This window comes from Ostrea edulis, chromosome 7, assembly GCF_947568905.1.
Source record: "Ostrea edulis chromosome 7, xbOstEdul1.1, whole genome shotgun sequence".
NCBI lineage: Eukaryota > Metazoa > Mollusca > Bivalvia > Ostreida > Ostreidae > Ostrea > Ostrea edulis.
In genome coordinates this window covers 41,105,145-41,125,977 of record NC_079170.1, presented here as the reverse complement: position 1 = coordinate 41,125,977, position 20,833 = coordinate 41,105,145, and the positions used below count along the sequence as shown (strand labels likewise).

At 33.3% G+C, this 20,833-nt stretch overlaps 1 protein-coding gene and 1 long non-coding RNA gene across 5 annotated transcripts in view; one reads left to right on the top strand and one right to left on the bottom strand.

The window, feature by feature from the left end:
• The window catches only part of LOC125654519 (cell death abnormality protein 1-like), a 328,838-nt gene that overhangs the window by 126,822 nt on the left and 181,183 nt on the right, over positions 1–20,833 (top strand). The gene's annotated exons all lie outside the window — the stretch shown is intronic.
• LOC125675197 (uncharacterized) overlaps positions 17,488–20,833 on the bottom strand; it is a 229,268-nt gene continuing 225,922 nt past the window's right edge. Inside the window, exon 5 of one of the 3 annotated variants that reach the window (XR_008796967.1) lies at positions 17,488–18,826. This is a non-coding gene — a long non-coding RNA (uncharacterized LOC125675197). Of the gene's footprint in view, positions 19,007–20,833 lie in introns of all 3 variants that reach the window. The other 2 variants (XR_008796968.1, XR_008796969.1) reach the window with 2 other exon arrangements.

Sequence of the window (20,833 nt, the reverse complement as noted above, 5' to 3'; positions counted from 1 at the left end):
TGAAAAATCAACAATAGAATAATAGAAGGGTCTTCCGCTGAAGACGGAAGACCCTAATAAGAAACAGTAGAATAACAGAAGGGTCTTCCGAAGGAAGCTCGGAAGACCCTAATAAGAAACAGAGTAGAAACAATATGTTCCCAAACTTTGTTTGGGGAACATAATTACCTAGGCTGTGTCAAGCTGAATGAGCAAGTTTGTGCAGAACGAACAAAAATTACACCAAACACAGCGACAACTTTTGGAAATTTTATTTTTACAAACTTGAATCTGCACTACAGAGCTGTATGTCAGGAAGCTTTCATGTAAATGTAAACTGCTATGGCCTAATGGTTCTTGAGAAGGAGATTTTTAAGGATTTTCTCTATTCTTATTTGAATGTAAAACTTTGATCCCCTATTGTGGCCTCGGCCAACCTTCCCTGGGAGGCATGATTATGACAAACTTGAATCTGCACTATTTCAGGAAGCCTTTAGGTAAATTTGTATTTTACTGGCCTTGTTATTTTCCTACTTTTTTGTGAAGATTTTCCCTATATATTTGTACATGTAAAACTTTGATCACCTAGTGTGGCCCTATTCTACCCCAGGGGGTCATTAATTTAACAAACTTGAATCTGCACTATGTCAGGAAGTTTTTATGTAAATTTGTACTTTCCTAGCCCAGTGATTCTTGAGAAGATGATTATTAAAGATGTTCCCTTTATATTTGTATGTAAATTTAAATATTTGATCCCCTATTGTGGCCCCATCCTACCCACAGGGGTCATGATTTGAAGAAACTTCAATCTACACTATGTCCGGAAGCTTTCATGTAACTTTCAGCTCATCTGGCCCAGTGGTTCTTTAGAAGAAGATTTTTAAATGACCCCACCCTATTTTTGCAATTTTGTAATTAGATCTTCCCTTTGAAAGGGGGTGTGGTCCTTTATTTCAACAAACTTGAAAGCCCTTCACCAAGGATGCTTTTTGTCAAGTTTGGTTGAAATTGGCCCAGTGGTTCTTGAGAAGAAGTCAGAAATGTGAAAGTTTACAGACAGATGGACAACAGGGGATTGGAAAAGCTCACTTGAACTTTCAGCTCAGGTGAGCTAAAAATGACTATTATCTAGAAAAGTGAAAAAGAATGTTCAACTTCAGTGTTACATGAAAATGTACTTCAAAATCACTCAACAACAATTATAATATTGCTGTATGTAAATTTTCTTTCCAAAGAAAACAATGTAAAAACAAGAGGCCCATGGGCCACATCGCTCACCTGAGTCACCTTCGCCCATATCTGAAGACTTTCCATATATATTTGCATGTAAAACCTAATAGTCCCTATTAATGGCTATTATGGACCAAACTACCCTTTGCAAACTTGAATCTACACTATGTCAGAAAGCTTTCATGTCAATGTCAACTTCTTTGACCCAATGGTTCTTGAGAAGAAGATTTTTAAAGCTTTTTCCTATATTTGTATGTAAAACTTTGACCCCCTCCACCCCCCCCCCCACTTGTGGCCCCATCCTACCCTCGGGGGGCCATGATTTGAACAAACTTGAATCTGCACTATGTCAGAAAGTTTTCATGTAAAAATCAGCTTTTCTGGCTCAGTGGTTCTTGAGAAGAAGATTTTTAAAGATTTTTCCTATATATTTGTATGTAAAACTTTGATCCCCTATTGTGGCCCCATCCAACCCCCGGGGCCCATGATTTGAACAAACTTGAATCTGCATTATATCAGGAAGCTTTCACGTAAATCTCAGCTTTTCTGGCTTAGTGGTTCTTGAGAAGAAGATTTTTAAAGTTTTTCCCTATATATTTGTGTGCAAAACTTCGATCCCCCTTGGGGCCCCATCTTATCCCCGGGGGCCATGATTTGAACAAACTTGAATCTGCACTATGTCAGAAAGTTTTCATGTAAAAATCAGCTTTTCTGGCTCAGTGGTTCTTGAGAAGAAGATTTTTAAAGATTTTTCCTATATATTTGTATGTAAAACTTTGATCCCCTATTGTGGCCCCATCCAACTCCAGGGGCCCATGATTTGAACAAACTGGAATCTGCACTATGTCAGGAAGCTTTCTTTTCTGGCTTAGTGGTTCTTGAGAAGAAGATTTTTAAAGTTTTTCCCTATATATTTGTATGTAAAACTTTGATCCCCCCTTGTGGCCCCATCCTACCACCGGGGGCCATGAATTGAACAAACTTGAATCTGCAATATGTCAGGAAGCTTTCAGGTAAATTTCAGCTCTTCTGACCCAGTGGTTCTTGAGAAGAAGATTTTTAAATGACCCCACCCTATTTTTGCATTTTTGTGATTATCTCCCCTTTGAAAGGGACATGGCCTTTCATTTGAACAGACTTGAAAGCCCTTCACCCAAGGATGCTTTTGGCCATGTTTGGTTGAAATTGGCCCAGTGGTTCATGAGAAGAAGATGAAAATGTGAAGTTTACAGACAGACGGACGCCGGACAAAATGTGATCAGAAAAGCTCACTTGAGCCTTCGGCTCAGGTGAGCTAAAAATGAAGTAATCTACACTCTACAGCAACATGTGAGAATAATGAACGTGAATTATATATTCTAAAAAAAATATATAAAATAAACTCCACCCACCTGCCCATTTTTTTTTTTTCAAAACAAAGATGAAAATCTAAAAAAATAATTTTATGACTAGGCCAAAATAAAAAATGTTTGTTTCAGGTCGCCTGCCCGACCCTAAATATATCCACCGACCCTATTAATTTTTTTCAATTTTCCGATTTCAATTCATCGATATACGAATTATTACCCGAAATGCCAAGACATCTATAATTGTAATATTAAAACTCCATCACATACTGTGTATTTTGTCAATTAAACATTCTGCTCTGAACCCATTTTTTATCTGTTAAACACATTATATTACAACTTTAACTATAAAATTTTCATTGATTCGAAGGCACTTATTTATTTATTTTTTTTTTAAATAAAATGAAAAACCTACCTAACAACACTTTTTTTTAAAAAATGAGAGGCGACCTAAAACAAAACTTTTTTTTGGCCCTATGTGGCCTAAAATATTCTGTATACTTACTAATTTTAAAACTCGAAAGGAAATGTTATCCATGTGAAGCCATCGTGCTCTGTTCATCCTCTGGGGAAGACAATTAATTCTTTGATTTGCAGTTTGTGTCATGACTACACCATGATATCTTCTAATCTCGTCATACTATCAGAAAGTAATTTTGGCAGTTGGCAAGTGTATCAATGGTGTTACTTCTTCATGATAAGATCTTCTATACTGTGTCATATTCAGCATAAAGTAACAATTAAGGGCTATCATCTAGTTCTGAGGTACTGAGGAAGGGCTGTTTTTCTCAACACATAGCCTTTCTTCTTGTATTCTTAAGGACACGTTATTCATCTTTTAATTACATTTCCTTCTTGGAGATTAAAAGTTGAAGACCACTGAAAGAAAAAGAAGTGATTTAATGAGTTCCATGTAGTTTATCGAATGTGATGACCAGAATATTATCTAACTGTAGCCCCCCCCCCCCCCCCCGCCACCCCTACCAATCATGCAATGTCATACATGTATCTAAAATCAATACTTATAAAAATTAATTAAAATTAAAATGTTCAAATCTACAATCTTGTTACACATCTCCTATATTTTTCACTTACGATAACTCTGAATTTTTAATAAGTGCGTCTTTTTGTCCACAAACGTTTAACAACCCCTCATAAACAATTTACAAATATGATATCAGAAATAATAATCTAAAAAAGTATCCTGTTGTTCATAGATGCATGCCGTCAACATTAAGAGTATAACAAATAACAAAAGCTCTCCTGACATTGTGCCATTCTGAAAGAAATGAGGTGCTTATACTCCCAAAGGCAGGGGGTTACCCAGAATTGTGTCTAGAGAGAGGAATAATATATTTATGGAATTAACCAAAAAAATTAGTAATAATTTTTTTTAGCTATGAATTCATGTTAAAAAATTGGTCATGGTAGCTCAGTGGTAACAGGATCAAGAAATCATGGTTTCGAGCCATGCTTGTACTTTATTTAGGGTGAAAATGTAGGTAGTGAGCAAACTTCCGCCAGAGGTCGTTTGCACACAAACTGTGTGCGGAGACGCAGAGGACTATATATATATATATATATATATATATATATATATATATATATATATATATATATATATCTTTGACCACACAATAAAACCAATTTCATTATATAATTCTGAAATATGGGGTGGATACATAGGTTCATGGAATAAATTAAAATCATCACCATTTGATCCAGACAAACTTTTTAAATCACTTCACTGTGAGAAGCTTCATCATAAATATTGTAAATGTATTCTGGGTGTACATAAGAAAAGTACAAATTTTGCTGTACTATCAGAATTGGGGAGATTTCCTCTACATCATGATATTTTGAAATCAATCATTTGTTATTGGTACAGGCTTGAAAACCAAAATGAATTTAAACTACTTAAGGATGCTTATCTATGTAGTAAATCTTTACATTTAAACAGCAAACTGTCATGGTACTCACTAGTAGAAAAAGCTTTAGAATATATTAAAATTGGATATCCGTTAAGAGATTTTAGTCAGTATAGATTTAAGAAAATTGTAAAGAAATTACTCTGTGATAAATACACTGAAACCTGGTACAATAATCGAAATAAATTAATTGATGGGAAACTGTGCACTTATTTTAAGCTTAAGGTGGGTCCTTAGTCCTGGATTTTTGAGGTTTAGGTAGCATTTTTTTGTTTGGAATCAATAGATTAACATTTAGAGTAATGAGACAAGGCAAATTAAGTAAGGATTTCCAGATTTATTTTCATTACAGACACTACTGAAGTAATGCACCCCTATGTAGATTTTTATGAAATTCATTTGAAACAGTTATCTGTTGTTATTTTAAAATAAAAACAACAACAACAATTTTAAATTGCATTTATTTATCAGGAAACATGTCAATAACTAAAACACATGTCATTTTCAATATGTTCATCAAGTTTCAGTATAATAAGTGCAAAATTATTGAATTAGCCTTATTCTCCAAAATTTTAAAAAACAAACAAATATGGACACAATTTCCTTATAGCATGGTTTACATATCATTTTTTCTGTTTATATTAGTAGATGTACATCTGTTATAGTTATAAATGAAAAAACATCCATACCTCTCCTTAATAATTTCAAATCTATAGCTTCCAGAGTATGTATACCCCCATAAAAACCATAAGTCTGGCACCATACAACTGAGCTATTCAAAACCACTCATGGATTAAAATTTTATGTAATTTCATGAAAAGACACAGATAATAATTCCTTATCACCTTGGTAAAATGTTTGTGAAAAATATAGGAAATCTATTGCATAATGGACTTGATAAATAATTTAATGAAAACAGAGTTATTGTCCTTGGATTCAATATTTTGAAACGCATCATTGACTATTCAAATATAACTAAGACTTTTGAAATATTTTATGGCGAACAAGATTTTTTACAATAACTATTGAAAAAGACTCCAACAAAAATTATGTTCCAGTCATTAAATTATTGACTTTGCACAATCTTATGACGTCACAGGAGTGTGGAACTACGTTAAGGAGCACTTTTTTTTTAAATATATATATATTTTATTTCCCAGAACCTATTCTATAACAATAATGATAGTAATAATAAAGTACACTATAGGGCAGCTGTCAGGGATGGGGCCCTGGCTAAGCTCCCTCAAAATTTAACAAGACATTTCCTACTGTGCCACGCAGGGCACATTCTATAAATTCTATTTTATAATGTACAAGCTTAAGTATATTTATCTGTCTAGCGTATTATAATGTATATTTAAAAAATTATTATGTGTATCAATTATGATATTTGTTTGGACAAACAAAACAAAATATTTTTCATTTTTTTTAAAGAAAAAAGAACATCACTATAGATGAAATGATTTAAGATTTGATTCATAAAAATAATGTTATATTAATAGACTGAAGAGTTAATATACCGCTCATGCTGCCTTAAAGGTCCACACACGTCAACTTAAAGAGTCCATAGATGACCCTTAGGCAGCCTAGCTGGGAGACAGGTTACTCCCGGAAGTAGCGGTTTATTAAATACATTTATAATATTGATTTCAATCACACAAAAAAATAAACCTTGTTACTATGAATAAGTTCATAGTGTGTATTATAAAAATATACAATGTGATGACAGTATGTACACATATACATACACACATATACACACACATATACATACATGTCACAAAACATTACCTAGTTTTTCTATAACATCCATATTTAGATTACATTTACAGTATTTCAAAATTTTATACCAAAATAAAACTTTTTGTTTGATATGGTTCTGAATATTGTATTCCTGTTCATCCACATTTTCTAGTCTACAGAACATCTTATATTTATATATTTTGAGAGCAACAAAAGATATGATATTGTTTAACAATTGTACCTTTCTGTTATTTTCATGATGAAATCCAATCAATATATCTTTCCATCTGATGTTAACTTTTGTGGTGAAACTTACAATTTTCCAAATGTTTTGTACATTTTTACATTTGAAAATCAGGTGTTCAATATTTTCAGTCATATCACATAAAAAACAATTTCCATTTTGCTCTTTCTTCCACTTGCTCAGCATTTGCTTGCAGCAAAGTGTATTATTTAATAGTTTATAATTAAATTCTGCAATATTTTTGTCTAATGAAAATTTGATTTTTTGAATATATATCTGTTTCCAATCTTCTTGGTTTATTTGATATTCAGTTTGGAATTTTTTTTGATACAGGGGATATATAAATTTACTTTTTAATAAAATTTCATAAAAGATTTTACATTTTATATTTTCTAAAATATGATACTCGTTTTTATGAAATAAGAATGTTCTTTTATTTTTTATGTTAACAAACTTTGCCTGATTTTTTAGTTTTTCAATTAGATTTTTGAAGACTGATTTAACAACCTTACATTCACATATATAGTTAACTTTACAACTTAATGTACTTTTTATATCATTGATTGTTTTGAATTCATTCTCTATAAATAGGTCTTTCACGTATTTTATCCCGCTTTTCACCCAATTCGTGAAGAATATCGGTCTTCCCATGTACGTAAAATATCTGTTATACCATATGGGCTCTTGGAGTATTTCTGATATGTTCATTGTACTTAACGGTTTTAATTTTTTGCATTTATTAAAGTATATGAATACTTCTTTGTAAAACATTGGCAGATTGCCAAATGTATTAAAATCTCTAATATCTATAGAATTCATTTTAATGACATATTCAATATCTGTATTTTGACTTCTGAGTATGTTTTCTATATGCTTTTTAATAGTATTTTGATTATCATTTTTGATAAGTCTTGATACCCATGCAGCTTTAAGTGCTTGAAATTTAAGGATTATATCAATAACACCTATTCCTCCTTCATTTACTGGACCTATTATGGTTTTTCTTTTTATTCTGTCTTTTTTACTCCAAAGAAAGTTAAAAATGCTTTTGTTTATTCGTTTTAAAATATCAGTTCCTGGAATTGGTAATACAGATGCTATGTAAATAAATTTGTTAGTACCTAAAGTATTTATGATTTCGTTCTTTCCAAAGATTGTTAATTTTCTTTTTTTCCATGTTTCAAAGAGTTTTTCCATGTTTTCACATTTATCTATCCAGTTTTTGCGGTAACATTCTTTCTTATTATTTCCTAAGTATATTCCTAAACATTTTAAAGACTCAGTGTTTACTTTTATACCAAACATTTCATTTGTTGTGTCTTTTAAAGTACCAGTTAATATGCATTCTGTTTTATTAATATTCACTTTAGATCCTGCATTTTTACAGAATATTTTCAATTCTTTCAAAGCTTCTTTCATTGAATTAATATTTTTTAAAAATAAAGTGAGATCATCTGCATGGTGAGCATGTTTTATTTCCTCACCAAAGTGAGAGGTTTTTATTCCAAATATTTGTTTATTCTGTTTTAGTTTCAGAACCAGGATTTCAGCTACAAATAGGTATAATATCGCAGAAATTGGACATCCCTGTCGTATCCCTCGTTTCATGTTGAAGGTTTTAGATATACAACCATTATTTTTTAACCTAAATATTGGGTTTGTATACAATATTTTAATCCATTTTAGAAAATTTTCTTTAAATTTGAATTTTGTTAATGTTTTGAACATGAAATTCCATTCGACAGAGTCAAAAGCTTTTTCAAAATCTACAAATAGCAAAATTCCTTCATCAGCTGATTCTTCGCAGTATTCTAAAATGTCTAGAATTAGTCTAGCATTCTCTCCAATATATCGACCTTTGATATATGCGGACTGGTTTTTATTTATCAGATTATCTAACACCTTTTGAAGTCTTTTTGCAAATATAAATGCTATAATTTTATAATCAGTGTTTGTTAAACTTATTGGTCTATAGTTTTTCAAATCTTTTGTATCTCCTTTTTTAAAGATTAGAGAAATTACAGCTAATCTCTGTGCATAGCTTAGTTGATTATTTTTGTAGATATGTTTTAGTGTGTCATAGAATAAATCTTTGATATACTTCCAGAAGCACTGGTAAAATTCATTTGTTAAGCCATCTAAACCAGGAGATTTATTTAGTTTTAAATTATTAACAGCTTCTGTGCATTCTTCAAGTGATGGAAATTCTTCACATAATTGTATGTCATTATCACTCATTTCATTTTCTAGTTCAACAGATTGTAAGTAGTCATCAATTTCGTCATCCGATATGTTTTGGGAAGAATATAAGTTTTCATAGAAATTGCACATGGCATACATTATGTCGCTAGTTTTTGAAATATCTTTGTTATCAATTTTTAAATCTTTTATAACACTTTGTTTTTGTCTATTTTTTTCTAAAGATAAGAAATAACTCGTACATTTCTCACCTTCAGTTATCCATTTGGATCTTGATCGTATAAAAGCACCTTGGCATTTCTTGTTATATAGACTGTCCAACTCTGCCTCGATATTTCTTTTTCTATTCATATCAATATTTTGATAGTCTGATTCCTCAATATCATTTATTTCTTTTTCTAAATTTCTAATTCTTTCATTTACATTTTTTCCTTTTTGTTTAGCAAATTGAATAGAAAAGTCCCGAGCTTTTAATTTGAATAATTCCCATTTATCTTGTGGTTCTGAGTCACCATTTTTTATTTCAGTAATCAGGTTTTTAATTCCCATTTTATATTCTAAATCTTTTAGATGAGAGTTATTCAATTTCCAGTATCCTGTTCCTCTTTCGTTATGATTTGTTTTAAATAGTAGTTTTAGTACTCTGTGATCCGATATTCTCTTTTTAGCTACATTACCTGGAATTTTACGTATGATAATGTTTTCTAAATCATATATGAAATGTTTACTTATAAACACATAATCTATTCTGCTACAAGGAATGTCGTTTGAATTGCACCATGTATAGCCGTTTAAGTCCGGGTGCTTACTGTTCCATGAATCAAACATATCTAATGAGGTTAGTATTTTGTTTAGTTTTCTAGAACTTGGATCCTGTGTATTCTCTATTTTACAATTGAAATCTCCACACATTATAACACTCTCTTCTGATATTTTCTTATCCAGGAAATTATGCAATTTTGAGAAAAAAATACATCTCTCTTTGGGGTTGTTTGGTGCATAAATGTTTAACAAAGAAAAAATATCATCATCTATTTTCACCTTTAAATATAATCTTCTTCCGTCTATCGTTATATGTTTTTCTAGTATATCAATATTCAAATCTTTCTTAAATAGTATAGATAATCCTTTACTAAATTGTGATTCGCTGAAACAGTGATAAGATTTTCCAAACCATCTTGCATTATATTTCGTTTCATGTTTTTTCTATGTAATGGGTTTCTTGTAGAAATGCAATATCAACTTTAGTGTCTCTTAACCAATCATAAAGTTTTATTCTTTTTTCGTCCGAGTTTATACCTCGGACATTTACTGATATGATATCAAATAAGTTCATGCATTATAATAGAATTTCTTAAATCTTTCATTGTTATATACTGTAAAAAATATTCAAATTTTTCACATGAAGACAAGAAAAAAATAATGATCATTCCGTAAATACAAAACATAGTCCTTTAGACGATCCGGTTCAAAATTATCTGGGATAATTATACCTGTAATGTACACTTTACCCTTTGTCGTTGGAGTGGAGGTCTCATCGGCTTTGTCTGCTTTGTCCATCGCGACTTTGCTGTCTTGAATCGCAATTTTGTCTGGCATTTCTTGCAAAATTACGTGATGTCCGATGAGTCGGAGGAGAGCGAGAAGCCTGGCTTTGAGGTTTTTTATTGTTTGTTTTCTTTTCTGGATTATGGACACTGGTTAACATGTTTGTGATGTTCATCTGTGTCGTTGACAGGGGGGTTCTGGTAACCGATTGAGATCGAGAGTGATGCGATTGTTTTTTTGCTTTGTTGATATTTATAAGAATGTTGCCCATCTGGTTTTTTCCTGGCCACTTTAGATGGTTGGTGTGATCAGTTCCTTCTCTGTCAAGTCCAGTACCCCAGAATTCATCATATGTGCTCTCTGCAAAAATTGTGTCGGTATCATAACTTTCTAGGATGGATCGAAAATCATCAACTTGATCATATTTTGCATTTACAATTTCTTCCAGTATTTCGATTTGTTTTTCATGGAAATCATCATTTGTTTGGATACCTTTTCCTATTTTTTTGGCATTCAGAGCTGTTGGGGAATCACGTATGAGTTGAGCGTTTTCAATGTCGCCACAGCGCAGCGCTTTGACGTATTGAAATGCATGTTCAGCAGATGAATGCGCAATGCCGAAGACATATATTGAACAAGGGTAGAAGTTAGAAAGAGGATTATTTGCTCCTGAGAATGAAACCACTTCCTCTTGGTCATCCACGTATTCGCTGCATAGTTGAGAACCTGGCTCATGGTCTTCTTGCAGGCATATTTTACACCTTCTGTTTTCGGAACATTGAAACAGCCAATGCTTTCCCCAGCAATTGGTGCACTTGGGCTCTCGTTTGTTTGAGGGTTGTCCTCTGTGGTATATCTGGCATCTAATACCTGCACATGTGTTCTGTCTAGGTAGGTATGTGCCGTCTTTGAAAGGTTTTGCATATACAAACCTGTTTCCGTTCATAACGCTAGTCATTTTTCTGGTGACAGGATGCCTGATGTTTTCATGTTTTATAGGGCTTGTCAGGTTGACTTTATGTTGTTCTAACATTTTGATAATCTCCTGATCATCTACTTATAATGGTACACCTTTCACAGTGATGCGAATTACTTCATCAGATGGAGTCTTGGCGCCAGAGGAGAAAGGATTGGTATCATAGACATTGACACAAAGACTGCGGAATTCAAAACCCTCAGATAAAAGCTTGTTTCTACTGACTTGTGTGTTGATGTAGATTCTCCAAAGTCCTCTATCCTTTTGTAAACATTTTATTTCGTCAGTACACCGAAGTATGGATTGTAGCAACTCATAGTCAGATACCGGTTTTCCATCGTTTGTAATGTCAGAATTACGAAAGTACACAGGTTTTATCATTTCATTGTTGGTTGTCATGTTGGAGAGGTTTTTTTAAAACAGAAGACAAAATAGCAACGTCTACTTTGTTGAACACATCAAAACGCTCGCTATGTACGGTAAATTTGACCGTGCTCACTATACGTGACCAGGAACTGAACTGTTTTCATGTCTACATATACAAGGAGCGAATGCACATAAAGTGTCAAATCAAACACACACACACAAAAAAAAACCTACAGGGTGAAACAGCACACTTACAGTCTTGTAGGAAATGAATATTTCGAAATAAGATGTCTAAATCCAACTGCAATGCACAATTTTGATCAGATCGACGAGGCTTTGTTGAACACGTCCAACCTGAGCGACGTCACGTGACCTTTGACGTTAAGGAGCACTTTGGTTTTGAGAACTATCTTAATAAAATTAAAAAATTTGATATTAGGCGATCTATTTGTAAAGTTACGGATATCAGCTCATAAATTAATGATTGAAGTTGGTAGATATTCTGGTATTACATGTACTAGGAATGAACGAATATATAACAAATACAACTCCGGTTTATTAGGTGATGAGGTCCATTTTTTGATTAAATGTGAAAAGTTTGCTGATGAAAGAAAATCTTTTTGTGGTGCTATAGAAAAAACAGTTAAAATTTTTACCAAACTCAATGATGAACAAAAATTCATTTACATACTATGTTCTGAAGAGCCATCCATTCTAAATATAACTGGAAAATTTATTTTGAACAATATATGACACTGTATTTGTATATAACTATGTGTTATGTAATCACTTCTTTCTTTACTTGTATATGTATATGTACATTATTTGTATGTATTTTCATGCTGCCCCTTGAGGGCCCTTGATTGGAAATAAATATAGTTCTAGTTCTATATATATATATATATATATATATATATATATATATATATTTGTAACCTGTAAATAAATGAATAGGCCGAGTCCGTAATAGGCCGAGTCCGCGATGGGCCGACTTTGTTATAGTCCGACTTTGTTATAGTCCGACTTCTCCAGTACCCGTGTGGAGGGGTGGGGTGTGGTTGATTCCTATAAGGACTTGGCGCATATCTATTTGTTTTTAAATGTGAAATTCTATCCAAAATCAATATGAATTCTTAGTATACAGAGTACATTAACTGCAAAGATTAAATTTTAGAAAGAAAAAAAAAACAGTTCACTCTATCACTTTCATCATCAGAATTTTCAGTAACTCGGGTACTCTGTCGCTTGTACATAACACGATCGGTATGAAACACCATTTAATCAGTCTATCTAATAAAAAACCCATTGGTTAATATGCAAATATTTTCTTTCAACCGTGTTTACTTACCTCAGATGGGCTAGTTTCTGTGGAAACGAGGGGGTTATTTATATTTGGTCTGTTCTATCCCCGGGGGATAGAAAAGACCGAATATAAATAACCCCCTCGTTTCCACAGAAACTACAGATGGGCCAACTTCTTTCCCTGGAAAACTCCATTATAATGACATCACAAATTACGTCATTCAAAACAGAGCATGCGCATTTCGAAAGTGTGTAAGCCATGCTCGCAAGGAAAATAGATGGACGAGTGCTAAATCTTTACACACCTGTTACACACATCTCATAAATCCTGTTAAGTAAACACTTCAGGATTTTGATGGTAGATGAACTATTTAATGATTTTATGCTGATTTTTATAAAAATCCAACTGAACACCACCATTTTCCACAGGTGCTTGTGGACAGGACTTCCGGTACCCCCCTTCTTTTATTTTTAAATGTTCAATTCCTTGGGTATTTCGGACGTATTTTTGATAAAATATGTAACTTCAGAGTTTATCTATTTCAATGGAATACACAAATCTCGCATAGAAAGTGTTTTTAAAAATGTCATATCACCGATCATAATATATTATGATCGGTGATATGACATTTTTAAAAACACTTTCTATGCGAGATTTGTGTATTCCATTGAAATAGATAAACTCTGAAGTTACATATTTTATCAAAAATACGTCCGAAATACCCAAGGAATTGAACATTTAAAAATAAAAGAAAGGGGGTACCGGAAGTCCTGTCCACAAGCACCTGTGCCATTTTCGTGTTCCTTTGACCGACCCCGTGTTGATTTACACGTGTGCCTTCTTATTCACTGGTTCAATTGACAGGGTTTACACACACACACACACACACACACACACACACGTGCATAATGCCGAAACTCACTACACAAGACTTTACACCTGAAACTCACTACACTATGTTCTAGTTATGCTAACCAGAATATAAATTCATTTTTACGTAATGCGGGATATCTGTATATTGTTCTGATACTTGAAATACAGAAAATCCCTCTCTAAAAATATTGAATTTACACCGGATACCTACAACACAGTGTCATATGACTCATGTGAACACACACGGGAAACTCACTACAGAGTGTTTAAACGTGATATATTACCCGAAAGTCACTACATTTAGTCTGGCGATTGATTTAGAGCACAGGAAACTCAAGCATTTCAACCATTTTGAAAAAAACCCAAAAACCCAACAATTTTTATTTTACAGTCTCCCCCTTTACAGCAAACAGGACTATTCCGGATAATAAAGTAAGGGGGGGGGGGGGGGGGGGGGGGGCTTTACTTTAGTATACGGAATAGTCGTGTTCGCTATAATTTACATGTGTTTATTGAAATAAAATCCCAGTCTTTTATGCATTGTTTTACTTCAGTTTATCACAAAATATTATCCGGAAAGTTGGTACCTTTAAAAGAACTAGTTTTTATATCAGACGATATGGTTTCTCAGCCAGTGCATGAGGTTGTGTTTAGCAATGAATATTTTCATATTTCAATGACTTCATATCCGAAGGAGAGCCTCGGTTTGAAGTGTCACCTTGTAACCTATCTATTTGATCATAAGTTAATTAAAGGTATTTGATGTTCTACCGAGGAGTGGATGCAAGGGTTGGAGAACGTGTACCAATCGGTCTGAATAGTCCGACGTTATGCCTTCAGTGCGTCCATGGTTAAGCCCTGGTGGGGCATGGGATGAGACACCTGGTGTTGTAGCATATACCCCCTTCAGTAGGTTCATCCTCCGGAAAATCTGCTTTATGCCTAGCCATTTAGTAATTACTTTCAGAGAATTTAGGATAATGGAGAATCCAGATGGATATTTACGTCCTAGGTTTAAAATTTAAAACGTTTCTATTTACCATTTTATTAATCGTCTATCATTGTATGAAAGTGCTTTTAAATATTGAGATTAAACTATATTTTTTATGTGTTTGGTATAAAAGAAAAAACTCCTATTTTTTTCCCTGACATAAATTTTGAAAAAAATTCATTTATCATTCGACAATATAGAGCCTTTCATCGAATCACGAATACTGGTTCAATGTCCGTTTTTAACAATTTCTATGTCACAGTATAAGTTGGATTTCATAATATGTCATGTGTTACACAATAATATCAAATAAAAATAAGGTCTGATGAAAAGACGAAGAGTGGATATTGAAAATGTACATATACAGTAAATGTATTCGTCTGCTCATGCATTGTGTCCTTGTACAGAGTACAATAATAGCTTTTTCCCCAAGCTATTTACCCCCCCCCCCCCCCCCCCGAAATTCTGGCCATAAAGCAGCCCTACCAAATCCACCGGAAACCTGGCTAACTATCAGTATTACCCCTAAATAAATTTGGCTATATAGCAAAATGCATCTTATTAAAAAATGAGCCTTCATAAGCGCAATGAGCATTCAATTCAGTAGTTGAACGACTGCCAATAGAATTCACCCCTTTAATCAATATATCAAAGATATTAATGAAATTGCAACCAACCACGTATGTGTATTGTAGGGAAGTTTCACTACTAGGGTTAGGGGATATAGCCACCCCTCAAAGGGGGTGAGTCACTAAATGCCATAGCCAGTCTTCCGATGGAAATCCAGACTAAACACGAAGGAGGGAGGCTCACTATTGATAAGTGTGGGAGGTGGGGGGTCTAACTATATTACCAGACTCCTCCGGGGGAGGGGGGCTTACTATATATAGCCAATTTTCCGGGGGGAGTCTCATTATATAATACCGGTAATTAATATTAAGCAGATCTAAACAAGGTGTTCAGTCTATGAATCACCAAATCAACGTAAACTCAAATAATTCAAGACATCTTTAAGCATTTGAAAATATCAATTCATTTGATGCGCGCAACAATTCAATTGAAGATCTCTTCAAATAATTAATAATATCTACTATTCTATTTTCTAGCGCGCATTGATTAAATTGTTTATATTGCTCTGATACTTAAAATATAGAAAATCCGTCTTTAACAGAATTGAATTTTCACCGGATACCTACGACACGATGTCACATGTGAACACACACCGGAAACTCACTACAGAGTGTATAAACTTGATATATTACATGAAAGTCACTACATTTAGTCTGGCGGTTGATTGAAGGAATTAAAAGGGAACTCAAGTGTTTCAACCATTTCTCAAAAAACAACTTTTTGGGGAATTTATATAAATATCAGAGAGAGAGAGAGAGAGAGAGAGAGAGAGAGGCTGTCTAGTGTTTTGTCAGTTGAACTAAAATATACTCTTCTGTAACAGAAATTAATGTTAAAAAGATTTGAAAAAGGTTTTCATTCTAAGAAGCTAAATTCAAGATAAGTTTAATTATTTGAAGATATCATCAATTCATTTGATGCTTGCAACAATTCAATGAAACATGTTCAGATAATTACTAAAATCTACAATTCTGAATTATTTCGCGCATTGATTGAATTCTTTATAGCATTGAATACTTTGATGAGTTGATTAGGCTATAGTTGAATTGTTGTTCTCTTCAAATGAATTACTGATATCAACAATTGAATTGATGCCCTCCACAATTTAATTAAAAAGAGCTTTAATTCAATTACTGCGCGCTTCAATTCAACTACTGTGTGTAATAATTTAATTATTGCTCTATTCAATTGAATTGATATTCATTCAATTGTTGCATGCAATACTTCTTCTAGATACAACAACTATCTAATTAGATCTGTCTTGAATTCATTATATTAATTGAAGTGTTTCCCTCTATATAAGAGTTGATGTGCTCATTAATTTCTTGTACAAAAATCGTTGTAATTAATTAAGATATTTTCAATTGAATTAAAGAGATTATTAAATCAATTATACGGAGCTCAAAATCACATGTCGCGCATCAACTGAAGTATTGCAGTCATCAGTTAAATAAATGGGCGCAGCAAAGCCATTATTGAATTGATGGGCAGCGCGCATTATTTCATATATGGGCACAATAATTGATGTGAACACCTAATCAATTGATGAGAACAATGATTGATTTTATGCGCACGTCAATTGATTATTACGGGTAATAATTGAACTGATCTTTTTATCTGAGTTTTTGTTAATTTGGCGCTCCTTATCAGTCACACTTGTAATATAGCCAATGTTGCATTCAAAGGCGTCTGTATCCTGGATGTCCTTTATGTCGAAATACGACCCCAAAGGCCATTTAAAGGTGACCATACAGGAAATATTCCTGGTTATATGACATTGTACTACAGTGCTTTGAAGATCTTTTTTTTAAATATCTGAATACAGACACTTCTCAAGTCACAGGAAGAACTTTGTACCAAGGACTTTTAAAAATACTGTATGTCCCTGCATCCATCATGAATCTGATCGTTCAGAGTTCAGGATTTTTCTTTCGTACTACTCTTTCAGCAATCTATCAAGAGATACTGAATTTATAAGACTCTATTAAATTATCTTGATTTTTCATTAGTATTTGAGAAGACACTGAGTAAAAATACTCCTAATCAAATTTGTCACTGGCGAAGTCCAAACCTAATGAAAACTACACCACTTTTAAGACCTCTTTAAAGCAAAGTACAATCAACTGCAAAATATAGGTGTACATATTTATTTCATAAGCATACAAAGCTGATCAATTTAGCTCAAAAAACCTCATATGTAAATAAAGTTACTCTTTAGTCTTAAAACAGCAGACACTTAATGTTCATTCATATTTGAAATTTGAGTTAGCTATCAAACTTGAAATATTTATTGAATATAAATGAAAACAAGTTACAAGTAAGAGTGTGGTACTATCACTTACATTATAAGTACATTAGTGTTAAACTGCAGTTAGTTTTAGTTAAATACTGTTATATTATCTTAGTATATTCATTCAGTCTTTCAATCGCACATGAATATAAGGCCTTGGAATACCATTAAACTTTTGGTTCAATTCAAGATATAGATGGAGAATTATTTCATGTGTACTGCTGTTGATTATATATTTATCAATTTTGAATGAACCAATGTATGGTGTACAATGAATGACAAATGCTGATAATACATCTTGTATATAAAACTAGAATCAAAACCATTTACAAGAAAGATTTAAGTAACATATATGCCTCCATATTACAATATTGAAAATGATCATTTAGAATGTCTGTAGCAAAAGTGAAAATTAAGGGTTACAATGTATCTATTAGTCAGAGGCAACCATTATATGTGGTCTCTAAAGGTACTGAGCAGACATTTTCAAATAACCAGTTATTTGAGTCCTGACCTTTGACTTTGAGAGTTTAAAACCAATGGGGGCCTATTCTTTAGGCGGCATCAGACTACCAAGTTTGATGTTTGTCAAACAAGGGTTCTCAAGATACTGAATGGACAAAATCTGATGTCCAGAGTAGTTTGACCATTGACCTTAAAATGAATACTAGATATCTACACTTATGATGTGTCAGTGTACCAAGTTTAATGTTTGTCAAGAAACGCAAAATCAAGATATTGTGTAGACAATACCTATGTCCGTAGTATTTTGACCATTGACCTTGTGACTTCAAAATCAAATGGAGTCATCTACTCCTTAGGTAGAACCAGTGTACCTGATTTGATATCTGTCAAGCAAAGAGTCCTCAAGATATTGAGCAGACAGTATCTTGTCATGTCCAGTTTGACCCTTGACCTTGTGACCTCAAAATCAATGGGGTATCTAATTCTTAAGGAAAATTAGTGAACCAAGTTTGATGTCTGTCAAGCGAATGGTTCTCAAATATTGAACAGACGGTATCTTACTATGTCCAATATTACCTTCAACCTTGGGATCTGGAAATCAGTAGGGGTCATCTACTCTCTAGGGTCAAGCGCTGTACCAAGTTTAGTAACTGTCAGGTAAAGGGTTGGTTCTTTAAATATTCAGTGGACAATATTTTATTATGTACAGTTTGACCTTTGTCCTTGTGACTTCAAAATGAATAGGGGACATTATGGGACATATACTTCTTAAAAGAAACCATCTACTTCTTAAAAGAAACCAGTATACCGAGTTTGATGTCTGTCAGGAAAGTGTTCTCAAGATATTGAACAGACAATATCTTACTGTGTCCAGTTTGACCCTTGACCCTGTGACCTGTAAATTAATATGGGTCATTCACTATCTAGGGGCAATCATTGTACCAAGTTTGGAAACAGTCAAGCAAAAGAATTCATTAGATAGTGAGCAGACAAGATTTGCTCTACAGACCGAATTAGTCATGTAAAAAAATATATACGCCCCCTCTCTTTCAAATGGAGGGGGCATAAAAATTGGATTAACTCTTTGTAACACCTCTGCCAGGAAGTAATATTTTTAACAGCAAACTTTCCACGACACCATGTTAAACTGGACAGTGATTTCTCCTTCCAAATGGATTTTAGACAGTCAACCTGAGCCAGAGTTTTTCCTAGTTTGATGAAAGTCTCAAATTGTCTTTACAAAGTTGCCTTTTCTGCAGTGGTCCAAGTGTGGCACTGAACATTGGCTGTAATAAAGAATGGACAGTACATATCACTTGTAACAGTTGTACAACAGTTTCCTGAAATATTGTCCAACTCATTTTCTCTGTCATTTACCGTAACTAAAAGTAAATGATTTCAAATCAATAATATATTTTTTTTTTCAAAAATGTTCTATCCTAAACCTTTAGTAAACTACCAATAGATATTTAATATAAAATAAGAATATTGATAAAACTGATGTATGCTCCCCAAAATACATCTCACCTGAATGAACTATTTCAAATAACAAATGATTCACACAATGCTCAATAAATGTTGATATATTGTTGGAATGAAGGTTTCTTTATCATATATAAGGTATATGTTGAGTGATGTTGACCTTTACAAAATGACCTTGAGTGACCTTTGTCTGAAAGCCATTTGCCTATTACCTATTTGCACGATTTATGATCCATACTTGTTTAAAAACTAATATAATAAGGCACTTTTCCTATATGTATGTATATTCTGAGTGAGCCTGACCTTCCCAACATGACATTGGTCCAAATGTCTGGTCATGAGTAAACTTTGAGTAGAGTAACAGAAAAATATGACTGTCCAAAATCCCAGCATTAAATTGATGCAACCTAAAGAACATTTGACTTTTGAGTCATGTGACCATGACCCTCTACAAATAACCTGGGCATAAGGTTTATGACATACTTCTTGGCTGTAAGCAGCCTCTGTGTCAAGTATGACTTCTCCATGCACCTCTAACTTAGAATATTAACATTTCTAAGACTTCATAATCTGAAACTTCTAAACTGTGCCCCTAAACTTGTCTGAATGATTTGTGTTCAGGGTCATGCCATTTCTTTGATAATATTTAATCTTGTATAATTTTCTAAAGTTATTTCATAATAAAATTACATTATAGAGAAGAATTTTGGATTGCACACCCAGAAACTTTGACCTTGTCCAAATGATTATCATCTGATGCTGGTTGTTGCACATTCTTTGAACACAAGCAACCTCTGCACCTAGTATATTATTCTCCTGTTTATCTCATCTTGCAATTTATGGCAAGGACAAACAAGATGTGTTTGTGAAACACAAATGCCCCCGATAATGGCCAATTCTGAAGATGGCCAAGGTCACAAGGACATCTTGGTACCAGTAGAAAAACCTTGTCACAAGAAATGCTCATGTACAATATGAAAGCTCTAATATTTACCATTTAGAAGTTATGACCAAAGTCAATTTTTTTTCAAAAAGTAGGTCAAATATCAAGGTCAAAAGGTTTAGTACCCACGGAAAGGTCTTGTCATAAGGAATACTCATGTGAAATATCAAAGCTCTAGCTCTTACTGTTCAAAGGTTATTAGCAAGGTTAAAGTTTCAGACAGAATGACAGACAGGACAAAAACAATATACCCCCCCCCCCCCCCCCCCCCCCGATGTTTGATCTAGGGGGCATAAA